This window comes from Triticum dicoccoides, chromosome 4A, assembly GCF_002162155.2.
Source record: "Triticum dicoccoides isolate Atlit2015 ecotype Zavitan chromosome 4A, WEW_v2.0, whole genome shotgun sequence".
NCBI classification, from domain to species: domain Eukaryota; kingdom Viridiplantae; phylum Streptophyta; class Magnoliopsida; order Poales; family Poaceae; genus Triticum; species Triticum dicoccoides.
Window position 1 is genome coordinate 747533468 of NC_041386.1, and position 17431 is coordinate 747550898.

At 42.0% G+C, this 17431-nt stretch overlaps 1 long non-coding RNA gene across 1 annotated transcript; it reads left to right on the forward strand.

Annotated features, from left to right (window-relative positions):
* Positions 1-574: 574 nt before the first annotated feature.
* Positions 575-1121, forward strand: LOC119290031. Its single transcript, XR_005141687.1, has 2 exons — positions 575-725; positions 843-1121. It is a non-coding gene; the product is annotated as an uncharacterized LOC119290031 (long non-coding RNA).
* Positions 1122-17431: the final 16310 nt, after the last annotated feature.

A 17431-nucleotide genomic window follows, 5' to 3' on the forward strand; every position in this document is an offset into this window, starting at 1 on the left:
AGGGAGTGTCTCTTTGCAAAGCAAAGTTGTTTCTCTCTTGGTGGATGGGTGTGTGTGTGTATGTGTGTGTCCAGGTCTAGTGTGTTCTTGAGAGTAACCTTGAGAGAAACAAGATTATGCACCATCCTTTTCTTTGAGCAAAATACCATGCGTTACTATCCATTCTAGTAGTGATCATATAATCCATTAGTACCAACCCATATTTCCACCAATGGCCCGATGGCCTCTTGGGCCAAGACAGCCCTAAATAACTAAATGTTATGGATTAGCAGTAAAAATATGTTGTCCATCTCCCTTCTAATCCATATTTTCACACATCGGCCTATGGACTCTTTGTCCTAGTAGTAATTAGCAAGAAATCAATGACATCCAATTATAGTACTCTACATAAAAAGGTTTCAAATTAAGAGTAATAATTTGCCTCGCTGCATTTGGGGCAATCAATTAAGAATAATATCAAATTAGTGTGGAATTAATGGCCGCTATGAATTCTGTATCTTGCTAGAAATGAATAGGTCACGCATATATAAGAAAGACCAAACAATGATTCCACAATACATGAATGAGGTTCTGTTAAAAGGAGTACCAAGCCTCTCCATCTTCTTGCTCCCTATATCTCCGATCTATAATGGCACTTCTCAGTAAGGATAGCACGGTTATGTTCCTAGCAGCTCTTGTTGTCATGGCCATGGCTATGATAGTTTTGTCATCATCCTACGCACAAGGTAAAATATGACGTTATAGATATCAGTAAATACATATACATATTTTTGTTCTCATATTCCAAGTTGAACTACTTGTAGTATGTAGGAGTATCACAATTAACCAATATTTATTTGCAGCCGATTATTGCCACCAGATCGTACCATGCAACGAGTCGACTTGCAGCAATTTCTGCTCGAAGAATAACTTCAAGAACGTTGTACTGAATTGCTTGCCAGGAAGGATGTACGACTACTGCTGCTGCAACATAACCAGGGGGGTAGACTTTTGATCATAATATCCGTAGATGGAAATTAATATAGTATGGAGCATCTTCTGCTTCAAAATTACATGTAATCGTGAATGTGGAATGAAGGAGAGATAATAATATTGCTCCGCATAATTTTATTTGTTGGAGAGATGCTTTGTATGATTATTAATCACAACATTCTTGGGTTTCCAAACACAAGAAGCAGAAAACAATCACGCACGGAACAAGATATATATATAATTGGATTGAGCCCATTAAAAAACAAGCCTTGCTAAGGGTCCCCTGACCCGGCCCAACACAAATTCCAACCAAATGATTTTCACAACTAATGGCGTAAATAAGGAATGTATCAAGTGAAGATGTCGGAGCACAAACTCCTGCGCAAGCTTTAAATTCATGCGACTTTGCCCTGCAGTTTCTCTAACTCTCCTACTCCAGGTTTAGGGTTTAGGGTTTAGGAGTATTTATTTTTTCGGTGTTGGGTTGGATAATTAGTTTGTGGGAGGGGGTGACAAGCAAGGTATTTTCGGCAAAATTTCAGAAATTTGATTTGTTTTGGCAGGTCCCAATATTCGCCCTCTTACAACTATAGTTTTGGTTTGTATCAAATTTGAGTCAAAAACAAGTGGTAACATAGTGAAAAGTTGGTCTCCGCCCTATTATTTGCGCCCCTGGTTCAAAATGCCAGCTCATCCAACATTTACTCAGCTTTTTGAACATCTAGGTAGAAAACTAAATACTTCCTCCATGCCAAAATAGTTTGTATTCTAGACCAAAAAATTGTTTTCACATTAATCTACTTGCGAACTTTGGGGCATTAACTATCTCCAAGTAATTAACAATAGCAGAATACAAAGCAGTCTCTCTTCCTCTTCATTGCATGCCACTAATGCTAATCTGAATTTGATTGGCTGTTTACATGCATATAAGATTTGTCTAAAGTCAAGCCTCGTAAAGTTTGACCAACTTTATAGAAAAATACCAGTATTCACAATGTGAAATAAATATCATTAGATGTGTCATGACTTAAATTTTCAAATTCTATAACTTTAGCATGGTAGATGTTGATATTTTTTTAATATAAATATGGTCAAACTTAGTTTGACTTCAGACAATTCTTATATGCAGAGTAACGACCGAAGGAAATGGTACTAAATGACTTGTTAATTTCTCTTAAAATTTCTAAAATCTGGACTATTTTTTGCATGGAGCGAGTATGCGAGTACGAGTATTAAACCCTTGGTCGCACCACAACTCGGCACATCACCTACGAAAGCAATATCACGGATGACCTGCTCGAATTTTACATCTCAATCTTCTTATCTATCTAAAAAGTAATTTACTGGATCACCGGAAAAAAGATAGTACTCTAGAAATTACCACAAAAATTAGAGATATCCGGCTGTTAATTAATGTAATTAGCTTATCACAACTGTTGGATTTCTGAATTAATCTATTGACGCTAAAATGTAAATTACTTACCCACCAATGCCCCTCATTAGTTTCTAAGGTTAACTCCACGGTCAAAGCAAAATAAAGAAAAAAAAAGGGAAAATCTACTTTACATAGTGCACATGAGTGCCCTCCCGTGCGGCGGCATCCCAATGGGGTTTTTCCTATATAGAGAGAGCACATGCATGCAAACTCTTAGACATCATCCTAAATTGTTGCGAACCAACCTGTCCTTGGATGGTTAGGAGGATAGAGATATCCCCGGCCCATCAGGGTTCAAATCATGTTGTTCGCATTATTTTTGGATTTATTTCAGAATTTTCGGCGACTCATTTTCAGTGGGAGAAGACGTTTCCGTTGACTACGAGGCGCCTGTGGTGACTTTGTCAATCTTAAGATGGTATGCCGGCTCAGTCTCCCGGAGGTACTCATAGGGGTAGGGTCTGTGTGTGTATGCTCATAGTGATGAGTATATGCGCGTATATATGAGCACCTGCATTTGTACTATGGAAAAATCCTGAAATGCTTCTTTTAATTTTTGAAGATGATTTATCTCACAAACCGTTAGTCCGATCAGTGATTCGTTTTCACCGCTGAGTTCATCTCGGTGAGGGCTTCAAAATGAGATTCCCTGTTGGCATGTTTCCATGAAAAAAATTGGCGTGTGTAGTTGCCAGAATGTGTTTGTAGAATTGTATTGAATAATTGTTGATGCAATATTGTGCCGGTACAAGAAGTATATATAAGAGCTAAGCCGCACCTGACCTAGCCTTATTACAAACTGAGTAGGAGTCATAATCCAAATACAAGTTGTATTCTAACATCCGCCCACGGTGTCAACGGTAGGCTAGACGACGCTGAGACTGAAACGAATGTCTTCAAACGGAGTAGTCGCCAGGCCTTAAGTAAAGATATCAACAAACTGAGCAGAAGTAGGCACGTGGAGAACGCGAACTTGACCGAGAGCCACCTTCTCTCGAACAAAATGAATGTCGATCTCAATATGCTTGGTGCGACGGTGTTGATCCGGATTCCCTGACATGTAGACAGCTGAAATATTATCACAGTAAACAATGGTAGTTTGCTCAATAGGACGGTGCAGCTCCGACAGCAACTGGCGCAACCAAACCATATAAGAAACCGCATGAGCCACAACATGGTACTCGGCTTCAGCAGACGAGCGGAGACCGTAACCTACCTTTTTGAAGACCAAGAAACCAAATTGTTAGCAAGAAAAGCACAAAATACGTATGTGGACCTACGAGTATCTGGACAACCAGCCCAGTCCGCATCAGAGTAAGTTGTCAAGGAGGTGGGAGAGGATTTGTTGATATGAAGACCTAAGTCTAGTGTGCCTTTGAGATACCGAAGAATACGTTTGACTTGATTGTAGTGGGGAATACAAGGATCATGCATGTATAAACAAGCTTGTTGGACAGCAAAAGAAATTTCAGGACGAGTGAGAGTGAGATACTGAAGTGCACCGATAAGACTATGATAAAGACAAGGATCAGAGAAAGGATCACCGTCGGCAAAGAGTTTGGAACCTGTATCAACAGGGGTACGGGAAGTTTGACAATCAAGCATACTAGCACGAGAAAAGAAGATCCAGAGTGTACTGACGTTGAGACAAGAAAAGACCAGAGGAGTCACGGATAACAGCAATACCTAAGAAGTGGTGAAGAAGACCTAAATCTGTCATAGAGAATTCGTGGCGAAGAAGAGAGATAATATGATCTAAAAATTATTGTGAGGAAGCTGTGAGGATAATATCATCAACATATAAAAGAAGGTAAGCAGTGTTGTTGTTGTGATGAAAGGTGAAGAGTGAAGTGTCAGAACGGGAAGGGGTAAAACCGATGGTTTGAGCATAAGTAGAAAAGTGTTGGAACCAGGCACGTGGTGCTTGTTTAAGACCATAAAGAGATTTTTGAAGAAGACAAACATGATTAGGATAGGAGGAATGTTCGAAGCCAAGAGGTTGTTGACAATAGGCTGTTTCTTGAAGAGAGCCATGAAGAAAAGCATTTTTGACATATAGTTGATGAACTGGCCAGGAAGAACAGACGGCGATGCTAAGGACAGTGCGAATAGTGTTGGGCTTGACAACTGGAGAGAAATTCACATCATAATCGATGTCGTGTTGCTCAGAGTAACCACGGCATACCCATCGAGCCTTATAACGTGCAAGACTCCCATCAAAATTCAATTTTATGGCGAAAAACCCATTTGCCTGAAATGATATTTGTATTGGAAGGACGAGGAACTAACTACAACGTGTTATTCTGTAGAAGGGCATCATATTCATCTTTAATAGTTGCGACCCAATTAGGATCTAGTATAGCTGATTTGTAAGATTTGGATAGAGAGGAAGGAGATAGAGATGCATGAAGGTTGAGACGATCTTTTGAAGGTAAACGAAACCCGGACTTGGCACGTGTGCGTATGGTATGATCGTTAGTCGGAGCTGGAATGGGAATAGCATTAGTAGGAGGGGTGGGGGAAGATGTGGTGGACACGTCCGGCGTAGCGGAGGAAGCAGACGCGGGAGATGGCGGTGAAGACTGCGGCGGTAGGAGGTCTGCCGCGACAGAGTGTAATGGGTTTTCCTCTGCCGTAACAAAGGTGATGACAGTGGTCACAGCAGGATCCGCTACCGCGGCAGAGGATTCGGCTGGTTTCGCTGGATAGGTCGGTAGGTGAAAGAAGGGAAGATGATTGCAACGAGAGGGACTAGTGGACAGCGTGGGTGAGTTGGGATCTAATTGTTGACGCTCGGAAAAGGGAAAAAAGTTTTCAATGAATGTTACATGACGAGACACATGAACACGACCACTAACAAGATCTAGACAACGATAACCCTTGTGCTCATCAGAAAAACCTAGATGGACACACGGGGTAGAGTGCGGGAAAGTTTGTTAGGAGAAGTGGAGTAGGAGTTTGGGAAACAAAGACAACCGAACACGCGAACATCGGAGTAATTTGGATGAGAGAGAAATAAAGAGAAGTAAGGAGTAGTTTGTGGGTTAACTTTGGATGGACGAATATTGAGTAAATATGTGGCTGTGTGGAGGGCCTCAGCCCAGAACTGTGGAGGCATAGAAGATTGAACAAGCTGAGTGCTAATTATGTCATTAAGAGTACGAAGAGAACGCTCGGCTTTGCCATTTTGAGGGGAGGTATAAGGACAGGAGAAATGCAAGAGAATTCCATATTGTAGAAAGAAATTTTGATTTTTAAAGTTTTCAAATTCACGACCGTTATCACATTGTATGAATATTATAGGGAGGAAAAGGTGGACCGAGACATAGCGCCGAAAGTTAAGGAATATATTATGAACGTCGGATTTGTTGCGTAAAGGAAAAGTCCAAACATAATGAGTAAAATCATCAAGAATCACGAGATAATACTTAAAACTAGATACACTTTCTATTGGTGATGTCCAGAGATCACAATGAAGTAATTCAAAAGGAAAAGTACTAGAGGATTGAGAGGAACTAAAAGGAAGGCGAACATGTTTGCTCAATTGATATGACTGACACATAGAAGAATTATGAGAGTCTCTATTACAAGGTATTGAAAATTCACTAAGAAGTGCGGATAACACATTTTTATTGGGATGGCCGAGACGTTGGTGTCACAGGTCAACAGAGGCCACCATAGATGTTGGAGGAGCAGCGACCGGAACATCATGGAGAGAATATAAATCAGCAGAGCTATTGAATCGAGCGATCTCGGCCTTGGTTGGGTAGTACTTCACAGGCAAACCAAAGGGGTCAAACTCAACAGAAACATGATTACCAGTGGTGATTTGGCAAACAGAAATCAGATTTTTAATAAGAGCAAGAGCTACGAGAACATCACGAAGAAGCAAAGGCTTAATTGGGGATTGGATTTGAGCCTGACCGACACAGTAAATAGGAATAGAAGATTAATCACCCAGAGTAATAGAGGGAAAATACGAAGGTGTGCAAGAAGAAAGCAAATTACTCGATGCAGACATATGACGAGAAGCACTAGAATCGAAAATCCAATCCGTACCTGAGTTCCCTTGTGCAGCAAAGTTGTTCATGGCTTGTAGAAAAGCAGCTTGGTCCCAGGTCGGAGTCGAAGTAGAGGCCGGTGTAGTCATGGGAGCTTGCGGGTGTGGTGGCGTCGGCAGTAGGGTCGGCGTCGGCGTAAAGAGAGAGAGACCATCATTTTACTGTTGCATGTAGGGGGGCGATGGAGCGCCATAGGATGCATAAGGACTGGTGTTGTAGATCGGTGGCGCGTAGTAGGAAGCAGCGTGGTATGCGGCCATCGGCTATCGGGGCGTGAGGACGGGCGCGCCGGTGTGAGGGCGAGCACCGGGCTGCCAGCCACCGGTATTGGCAGGCGGGGCACCATATGGCATAGGGGCGGACCAAGGCATAGGCCACGCTTGGACTAGCCCTGTCCATGGATCAGGAGATGGGCGCCATCCGGGAGGCGGTGGTGGTGCAGTTGATGAAGCCGGGGGTGGTGGTGGTGCAGATGGTGGAGCTGGGGGCGAAGCAGGAGCGGGCGCCATTCGGAACTACGGCGGCCTAGGGTTTTTGCCCCGGTTATTGGGACTTGGACGCTAGCCGGATGGTTGAGGAGGTGTTGATGGTGGAGGTGGTGGTGGTGGCATCGACGTAGGCGGGCGAGGAGAAGCAGTGAAGACCTAAGGACAGGAGTGCTACATCTTGAGCTTGCGTTGGTTTTCCTCGAAGAGGAGAGGGTGATGCAGCAATAGTAGCGTAAGTATTTCCCTCAGTTTTTGAGAACCAAGGTATCAATCCAGTAGGAGGCTCCTCAAAAGTCCCATGCACCTACACAAACAAACTGAGAACTCGCAACCAACGCGATAAAGGGGTTGTCAATCCCTTCACGGCCACTTGCGAAAGTGAGATCTAATAAAGATAGTAAGATAAGATAAATATATTTTTGGTATTATAATATAGATGCAAAAAGTAAAGTTGCAAATAAAAGTAGATTGGAAGCAAATATGATAAGAGATAGACCCGGGGGCCATAGGTTTCACTAGTGGCTTCTCTCAAGATAGCATAAGTATTATGATGGGTGAACAAATTACTGTCGAGCAATTGATAGAAAAGCGAATAATTATGAGATTATCTAGGCATGATCATGTATATATGCATCACGTCCATAACAAGTAGACCGACTCCTGCCTGGATCTACTACTGTTACTCCACACATCGACCGACTCCTGCCTATATCTAGAGTATTAAGTTCATAAGAACAGAGTAACACATTAAGCAAGATGACATGATGTAGAGGGATAAACTCAAGCAATATGATATAAACCCCATCTTGTTATCCTCGATGGCAACAATACAATACGTGCCTTGCAACCCTTTCTGTCACTGGGTAAGGACACCGCAAGATTGAACCCAAAGCTAAGCACTTCTCCCATGGCAAGAAAGATCAATCTAGTAGGCCAAACCAAACTGATAATTCGAAGAGAATTGCAAAGATAACTCAATCATACATAAAAGAATTCAGAGAAGATTCAAATATTATTCATAGATAAACTTGATCATAAACCCACAATTCATCAGATCTCGACAAACACACCGCAAAAAGAGTTTACATCGAATAGATCTCCACAAGAGAGGGGGAGAACATTGTATTGAGATCCAAAAAGGGAGAAGAAGCCATCTAGCTAATAACTATGGACCCGTAGGTCTGTGGTAAACTACTCACAACTCATCGCAGGGGCAAGGATGTTGATGTAGAAGCCCTCCGTGGTCGATTCCCCCTCCGACAGAGTGCCGACGAAGGCTCCAAGATGGGATCTCTCGCGGATACAGAAGGTTGCGGTGGTGGAAATTGTGTTTCGTCCGCCCCCCGGATGTTTTCGGGGTACGTAGGTATAGAGGAGGAAGAAGTACGTCGGTGGCCGCTCGAGGGGCCCACAAGACAAGGGGGCGCACCCTATAGGGGGGCGCCCTCCTATCTCGTGGGAGCCTCGGCTGCTTCTTGACTTGCACTCCAAGTCCTCTGGATCACGTTCGTTCCAAAAATCACGCTCCCGAAGGTTTCATTCCGTTTGGACTCCGTTTGATATTCCTTTTCTTCGAAATACTGAAATAGGCAAAAAAACAGCAATATGGGCTGGGCCTCCGGTTAGTAGGTTAGTCCCAAAAATGATATAAATGTGTAAAATAAAGCCCATAAACATCCAAAAGGGGTAATATAATAGCATGGAATAATCAAAAGTTATAGATACGTTGGAGACGTATCAAGCATCTCTAAGCTTAATTCCTGCTCGTCCTCGAGTAGGTAAATGATAAAAAAGAAATTTTTGATGTGGAATGCTACCTAGCATAATTCTCAATGTAATTTTCTTTATTGTGGCATGAATGTTCAGATCCAAATGATACAAAATAAAAGTTCATATTAACATGAAAATGGTGATACTTCAAGCATATTAATCAAAGTAATCATGTCTTCTCAAAATAACATGGTCAAAGAAAGTTATCCCTACAAGATCATATAGTCTGGATGTTGCTCTATCTTCATCACACAAAGTATTTAATCATGCACAACCACGATGACAAGCCAAGCAATTGTTTCATACTTTAATAATCTCAAACTCTTTCAACTTTCATGCAATACATGAGCGTGAGCCATGGACATAACACTATATGTGGAATAGAATGGTGGTTGTGGAGAAGACAAAAAAGGAGAAGATAGTCTCACATCAACTAGGCGTATGAACGGGCTATGGAGATGCCCATTAATAGATATCAATGTGAGTGAGTAGGGATTGCCATGCAACGGATGCACTAGAGCTATAAATATATGAAAGGTCAACATAAGAAACTAAGTGGGTGTGCATCCAACTCGCTTGCTCACGAAGACCTAGGGCATTTTGAGGAAACCCATCATTGGAATACACAAGCCAAGTTCTATAATGAAAAATTCCCACTAGTATATGAAAGTGACAACATATGAGACTCTCTATCATGAAGATCATGGTGCTACTTTGAAGCACAAGTGTGGAAAAAGGAGATAGTAGCATTGTCACTTCTCTCTTTTTCTCTCATTTTAATTTTTTCCCTTTTTTCTTTTTTTTCTCTTTTTTTTTCTTTGGCCTTCTTTTTTTCTTTTTGGCCTTTCTCTTTTTTTTTGTAAAGTCTGAAGTCTCATCCCGACTTGTGGGGGAATCATAGTCTTCATCATCCTTCCCTCACTAGGACAATGCTTTAATAATGAAAATCATCACACTTTTATGGATTTACAACTCAAAGCTAGAACAAGGTATGACTCTATATGAATGTCTCCGGCGGTGTACCGAGATATGCAATGAATCAAGAGCGACATGTATGAAAATTATGAAGGTGGCCTTGCCACAAATACAATGTCAACTACATGATCATGCAAAGAGCAATATGACAAAAGTAATGTGTATCATATGACCGGAACGGTGGAAAGTTGCATGGCAACATATCTCGGAATGGCTATGGAAATGCCATAATAGGTAGGTATGATGGCTGTTTTGAGGAAGGTATATGGTGGGTGTATGGCACCGGCGAAAGTTGCCCGGCACAAGAGAGGCTAGCAATAGTGGAAGGGTGAAAGGGTGCGTATAACCCATGGACTCAACATTAGTCAAAAGAACTCATATACTTGTTGCAAAAATTTAGAAGTCATCAAAAACCAAAGCACTACGCGCATGCTCCTAGGGGGGTAGATTGGTAGGAAAAGACCATCGCTCGTCCCCGACCGCCACTCATAAGGAAGACACTCAATAAATAAAATTGTGCTCCAACTTCATCACAAAGTGGTTCACCATACGTGCATGCTACGGGAATCACAACCCTTAACACAAGTATTTTTCATAATCACCTCAACTAGCATGACTCTAATATCACTATATCCATATCTCAAAACAATTATCAAGCATCAAATTGATCATTGTTTTCATATATTTCTACAATTCGGTCGGTCCGAGATGAGTCCGGCGGAAACCTAACCCTAAATTTTCAACTCAAAGGTAATCTAAAGGATGTTTTCTGAGGATAGATCAATGTCATACTTGGAAAGAAACATGGCATTGTCTTTGTGCTAAGAATCGGAGTTAAAAGAATGCACAAAGTGTCGAACTCATACCCTAACTTGGCGATGACATCGCTACGACGACAATGGAGGTGAAGATTTCTGTTGGCGGCAGCAGAGACCAGCGGCGGGAGGTCGCTGGCAACGAGAAGACAATCCGGAGACCCGAGGCGGCAGAGCAGGACACACGCCGGCGAAGAGGTTTTGGAGGAATTTCCAAAATTTGACCCATCGGTATATGTATCCTGACACTGTCGGTGTGACTGAGTGAAACAACTCGGTGGCACCGAGATGCAGAATCGCAAGAGGTTGCTGCAACTCGGTGTGACCGAAAAATTCTAATCGGTTGCATCGAGATTGAAAACTAGATCAACTCAGTGAACTCGGTATGACCAAAATGGATGAATCGGTCAGACCGAAATGCACAAAGAGGTTTTGGAAGTTTAAGTCTATGATGAATCAGTGACTCCGAGTGCTCCTCACCCAAAGGGTTCGAATTTGACTTGTTCAAACTTTGTGATGTAGCATCAATAGAGTTTGAGACGAGAAAAGTATAGATAGCTAAAGAAGGTTCTTAGGCATTCTTGTCCATCCATTTGGTAAAAGAAGAAAAAGCCAAACAACCAAAGCAACAAACGGATGTCCTCAAATGAGAAAAGTATGCAATCAACATGCTCACAAATAAATGGCAAATGAAATATGTGGCAAAGCATGCACAATCACTCTAGCATCTATCAAGCAATTGGCGATGACTAGGTCATCTATATATGAGTATATTGACTTAGGAGTCAAATGAGAACATTTGATCATAGGTCATACTCATTGTTTAAGCTCAAGTGGGGTTACCACTTTTACATAAAGCATTGTTGTGTTCACACCACTAGAGTTGCTTTAGCTCAATTCTTAGAGTAAAGCTCCCCCTAGATGTGATATCCCCCCTAAGAGGGATGAACTAACCTTGGGTTTTGTCGATGATGACTTCATGTAGATGTTGAAGATGTGGATCCTCATTCTTGATGTAGATCATTTGGAGCAATCCATTGGAGTGAGTTACATTTTCAATACCTACATGGGTTAGTCCCACAAGGAACAAACAAGGATATCCATAGACATAGAGTGAAGCACACACATGATGATGTCCATGAAAGCATTGGGTTACCCTGTCCCTTGTCTTACCAACAAGAGGGTTTGTGACTCCTTGAACTAGTGCAAGATGTGGAAGTTGTTTGCACTTGTCCTTGCCAAAATGAATATGAGTGAAGAATGTTGGCGGAGTCACCCTCAAGAACTCTCTAGTTCTTCTTCTTCGGATCCACATCATCTTGATGGGAATCCTTGGGGTTGTAGATGTACTTGATGAAGGAGAACTTGATGTAGTCTTGGGAACCCACTTGACCAAGGCCTTTGGAGCATCTTCAAATGCATCAATCTCCTCTTGAAGCTTGCCCTTGCCTTTTAGCTTGTGGTCTTGTGGGGGAAGATCATCTTGAGCTTGTGTCCCCTTGAAGGAAGTAGGATCATACTTCTCTTGTTGAGGAACAAACTTCGTCTTGGGGTATTGATCTTCTTACCACTCAACTCCATTGGCATTGAACTTTCGTTCAAAACCAACACCTTGATTCTTCCGGTGCCTTCCTTGCTTGCATACAATTTCCTCAAATTGCTTACTTCCAGCAAGGCTCTTGTAGACACCTTTCTCTATAATTCCCTTCAATAAGCTATTTTCTTGCTCAAGTGTAAATTGGCTAAGAGAATCATTAGTGGAATCAAGAGAACTATCGGAAGCAACAACATTGGATTTAACATGATTATTGTTACTACTAGAAGAAGAATCTTTCTTGTTCTTGTTGCTAGATTTTACTTGTGGCATGTAAGTAGACAAGAGTAAATGTTTGACAATGTAAGAAGAACTTTTCTTTCGAAGATCATCATTGATGGCCTTTAAGAACCCATGTTCTTGCTTAAGATTGAGCTTCCCGAAGCGTAGCTTCTCATGAGTTTCTAAAAGTTCTCGATGATCTTCTAAAGTAGTTTCATGAGCTAACTTGTGTGTTTAGTTCTTTAGTTAGACGCTCAATCTCCTTCTTATCATTGTCATTCGTTTCATCTTGATTATCTTGATTAATAGCATTTTCAACATAGTATTCATCACTAGAGTTGTCAACAAGTAAATCATCATTACCTAGCAAGTCATCTTCATCACTATTGAAATCAACATACTCGCGATGTGTTACCTTGGGGCCTTTAGCCATGAAGCATCTTCCAATTCCTTCATTTGGTGAATCAAATATGTCATAGGAGTTGGTTGACATAAGTGCTAGACCGGCAACACCTTCATCTTGAGTATATTCGGAGTCGGAGTGATAACTTCTCTCAGAGTGGTGGTCGGAGTCGGAGCTGGATACCCATTCACCAACATGAGCTTGATGTCTTCGTTTTGTGTAGCTCCTTGATGACTTGTCCTTCCTTTTCGAATCCTTGCTTCTTCGAGAGGTTCTTCATTCATAGCGATCATCTCTACTCCTTCTCTCTCTTGGAGGTGATTCTTCCATTTTGCTTATCATTTTAGGTGAGTCTTCTCTTCTTTTGTATGGAGTCGTACACTCATTGGAGTAGTGACCGGGTCTTCCACAATTGTAGCAATTTTGCTCACGACTAGAATATCTTTTCTCATTGTATGACCTTGACTTGAAACTTCTTTCCTTGCTTATACTCTTGTAGAATTTGTTGAAGTTCTTCACCATTAAGCTCAATTCTTCATTGAAGGCTTGTTTCTCATTTGATGATGTAGGACATCACATGAGGCTTTGTAAGCACCACTAGACTTGTTATGAAGCTCTTCCTTATCCTTGAGTGACATCTCATGAGCAACAATTCTTCCAATGACTTCGGTTGGCTTGAGATCTTTGTAGTTTGGTTCATTTGAATCAAAGTGCACACGTTATCATATTTTCCATCCAAGGCTCTCAAGATCTTTTTGATGAAAAATTTGTCGGTAATCTCTTCACTTCCTAAGCCGGCAATCTCATTTGTGATGAGAGCAAGCCTAGAGTACATTTCGGCGACACCTTCACCATCCTTCATTTTGAACTTGTCAAGTTGACTTTGAAGCACATCCAACTTGGATTCCTTGACGAAGTGGGTACCTTCATGCATGTCAATTAAAGTATCCCAAATTTCCTTTGCATTCTCAAGACGGCTGATTTTGTTGAATTCTTCGGGGCACAATCCGTTGAAGAGGATATTGCAAGCTTGAGCATTGGATTGCAACATCTTCAATTCTTCCGCGGTAGCTTCACAATTCAGTTCTCTCCCATCGAAGAATTCACCTTGCAAACCAATACACACAATAGCACAAACGGCGAGGTTATGTCCAAGAATATGCATTTTCATCTTATGTTTCCAACTAGCAAAACTAGTACCATCAAAGTAAGGACCTCTACGGTGGTAATTTCCCTCGCTAGACGCCATACTCTCCTAGGTTGTGAAACCAAGGCTATGATCACCAAAGCTATGGAAATCAAGGCAAATGGAGACCAAAGCTCTGATACCACTTGTAGGATTGAAAGTATGTCTAGAGGGGGGGGTGATTAGACTACTTGACCAAATAAAAACTTAACCTTTTCCCAATTTTAATTCTTGGAAGATTTTAGCAATTTAGCACAAGTCAAGCAATCACAATATAATTCAAGCAAGCATGCAAAGAGTATATGAGCAGCGGAAAGTAAAGCATGTAACTTGCAAGAAAATAAATGGGAGGAGTTTGGAGGGAGCAAACCCAATGTTGACACGGAGATTTTTGGCGTGGTTCCGATAGGTGGTGCTATCGTACATCCACGTTGATGGAGACTTCAACGCACGAAGGGTAATGGTTGCACAAGTCCACGGAGGGCTCCACCCACGAAGGGTCCACGAAGAAGCAACCTTGTCTATCCCACCATGGCCATCGCCCACGAAGGACTTGCCTCACTTGGGTAGATCTTCATGAAGTAGGCGATCTCCTTGCCCTTACAAACTCCTTGGTTCAACTCCACAATCTTGACGGAGGCTCCCAAGTGACACCTAACCAATCTATGAGACACCACTCTCCAAAATGTAATAGATGGTGTGTTGATGATGAACTCCTTGCTCTTGTGCTTCAAATGATAGTCTCCCCAACACTCAACTCTCTCTCGCAGATTTGGCTATGGTGGAAAGATGATTTAAGTGGAAAGCAACTTGGGGAAGGCTAGAGATCAAGATTCTTGTCATTGGAATGGAATGTCTCAGTATCACACATGAGTAGGTGGTTCCCTCTCAGAAAATGAGTAGTGGAAGTGTAGGCACGTTCTGATGGCTCTCATCACGAATGAAGAATGGGTGGAGGGGTATATATAGCCTCCACACAAAATCTAGCCGTTACACACAGATTCCCAAACTCGGTGAGACCGAATGGTAAAACTTGGTCAGACCGATTCAGGTCAAAATATGAACGTTAGGCTTTTCGGTGGGACCGATATGATCAACTCGGTGGGACCGATGCGCTAGGGTTAGGGCATAACGTAATCTCGGTGAGACCGATCACATGAACTCGGTGGGACCAATTTCAGTAATAGGCTCATAGAGAGTTGGTCAGGCAAACTCGATGGGACCGATTCACTCATTTCAGTGGGACCAAAACGTTATGAAAATAGAGAGTTTGCAATCCCATCTCGGTGAGACCGAGATCCCTATCGGTGAAACCGAACTGACTAGGGTTTGTGGCAGTGGCTATGTCAAATGAACTCGGTGGCGCCGGATAGATCAAATCGGTGGGGCCGAGTTTGACTTTTAGGTTTAGGACATATGTGGAAATGAGAAAGTGGTTGAGGGTTTTGGAGCATATCACTAAGCATTTTGAGCAAGTAAGCCATTAAGCAACACCTCATCCCCTTTTAATAGTATTGGCTTTCCAATGGAATCAATGTGATCTTGGATCGTTAAAAGAAAAATGTAGAGTCTTCAGCTTGTTGCCAATATGTGTCCTTAGCACTTTGAGGGATCCATATATCTAGTCCATGCCATGCCAATCATTGAACTTTCTGAAATGATCATCTTGAAAGAGCATTAGTTCAATGAGCTATATGTTGTTAAGAATTACCAAAACTACCCAGAGATTAGTTACACTTTCACATTCAGCTAACTACATGTAGTTCCGCCCCGCATGCATGACATGGCTGCCTCCAACAGACCGCAACAGCTCACGTGCATGCAGCTCCTTCATGACATGGCATGAGAATAGACTCACGCCGACACACACCCCCATTCCCACCACGGATCAGACCTGGCGCACCGACGCCGGTCACCATCGCACGGGCACGGGCATGGCTTGTTGCCAACATAGAAGTGTGCCTGAAACTGAAAACACTTCAATATGGCCGGCCATTAGACGTTGCGTGTGGAGGCCCTCGTCGTCTCCTCCTCCAGCTACTACCCCAACCAGAGAGCCTCAGGGCCACCCTCCATGCGTCGTTGGACTGCGACCCAGGCCTGAGCCCGCTAGTACCCGATGTCTAGACCAGGGCAGAGCAGGTCGAGGAGGTCGTCGGTCAAAGTTGGAGCAGAGTCGATCAAACAGGAGGACGGAGCGTCGGTACGAAGGACGGAGAAAGCTGAGGGAGGCTCGGGGTACAGCCCAGCGCTGCCGCCTGGCTCTGGCGTCGTCTTCCTCGATCGCGGTGGGAGGGGGTGGCGGCGACCTGCCTGTCTCGTCTGGCCGAGGTCGAGGGGACCTATGGAAGGTGAGGCGACATTGTCCGGGCGGTGCGAGGTGGAGGAGGGGGGCGGAATATAGAGCTTGAGAGGCCATTGACTTGTGCCGCCATCTAGAATGCAAAAAAGAAGAAGTTTGCATCAGTAATGAGCAATATCTCTGGAACTTTGGGAATATTTCAACAAGAAAAGAAACTTATACTTTAAACTCATTCAATCATACAAAACTACAGCCTGTTAAGACTATGCTCATATAAAAAGTGACATTTTTGGATGATGAGGTTTTGTTTAATAAATATTTATGGTCTTTTGTTAATAGCAGCTATTGCCAATTCACTATGTTCTCTAAATTTTCCATGTATTAGAGATATCTAATTTAGAGGTCCCTAAATTTGACATGACATATGGTCTTTCATTCATACCATTTTTTCTATACTTCTCATGAATTAGATATCGCTTAATTTTCATATACCATGGAAAATTGCCTTGAATTAGAGATCGTTTGCCATGGCATTATACATCATGGGGTCCATAATGTTTGTTAAAAGCTGGGAATTTAATTTTAAATATGTATTGACATGGCAACTAAAAGCATCTGTTGCCATGATGGCAACCTTTTGTTCTTTTTTTCCATAGCATTTTGAAGAATGTTTTTTCCATGGTTACTTACACAAATTTTCCATGCTTTAAAAAAACATTTAGAATAACAAGGTTGACAATCAATTTGAAGAAGCATATCTAGGGTCATAAAACTTGGCAAATAATTCCACCAAACCATATCAACTTTTATATGTTCATTTTAATTTCTTGCCATAGCAGAAGTGTTTAATGCTTTTGCCATGTCTGTAATATAAATTTTACCATGTCATCAATTCAAGTTTTGACATGCCATAAACTATAAAATTACCACGGCAAACGCGTTAAACTCTTCACCATGACAAAAAATTTAACACTTTTGCCATGTAACCAATACTCTTTTTTAAATCATTTTTTCCATGATTTTTTCTCCCATGGTAAACGGCAAATTAGTTAGATGGCAATTTTTGTAAAATGGCGTAAATTGTTTGGCAAAACCACATGACAAATTTCTTAGGAAATTTTTAAAAAGTAAAATCCAAATGTCAAAATCATTTTTCCATTGCGGATGTGTTTATAGCTTTTGCCATGTCACCAACATAGCTTCTTCCA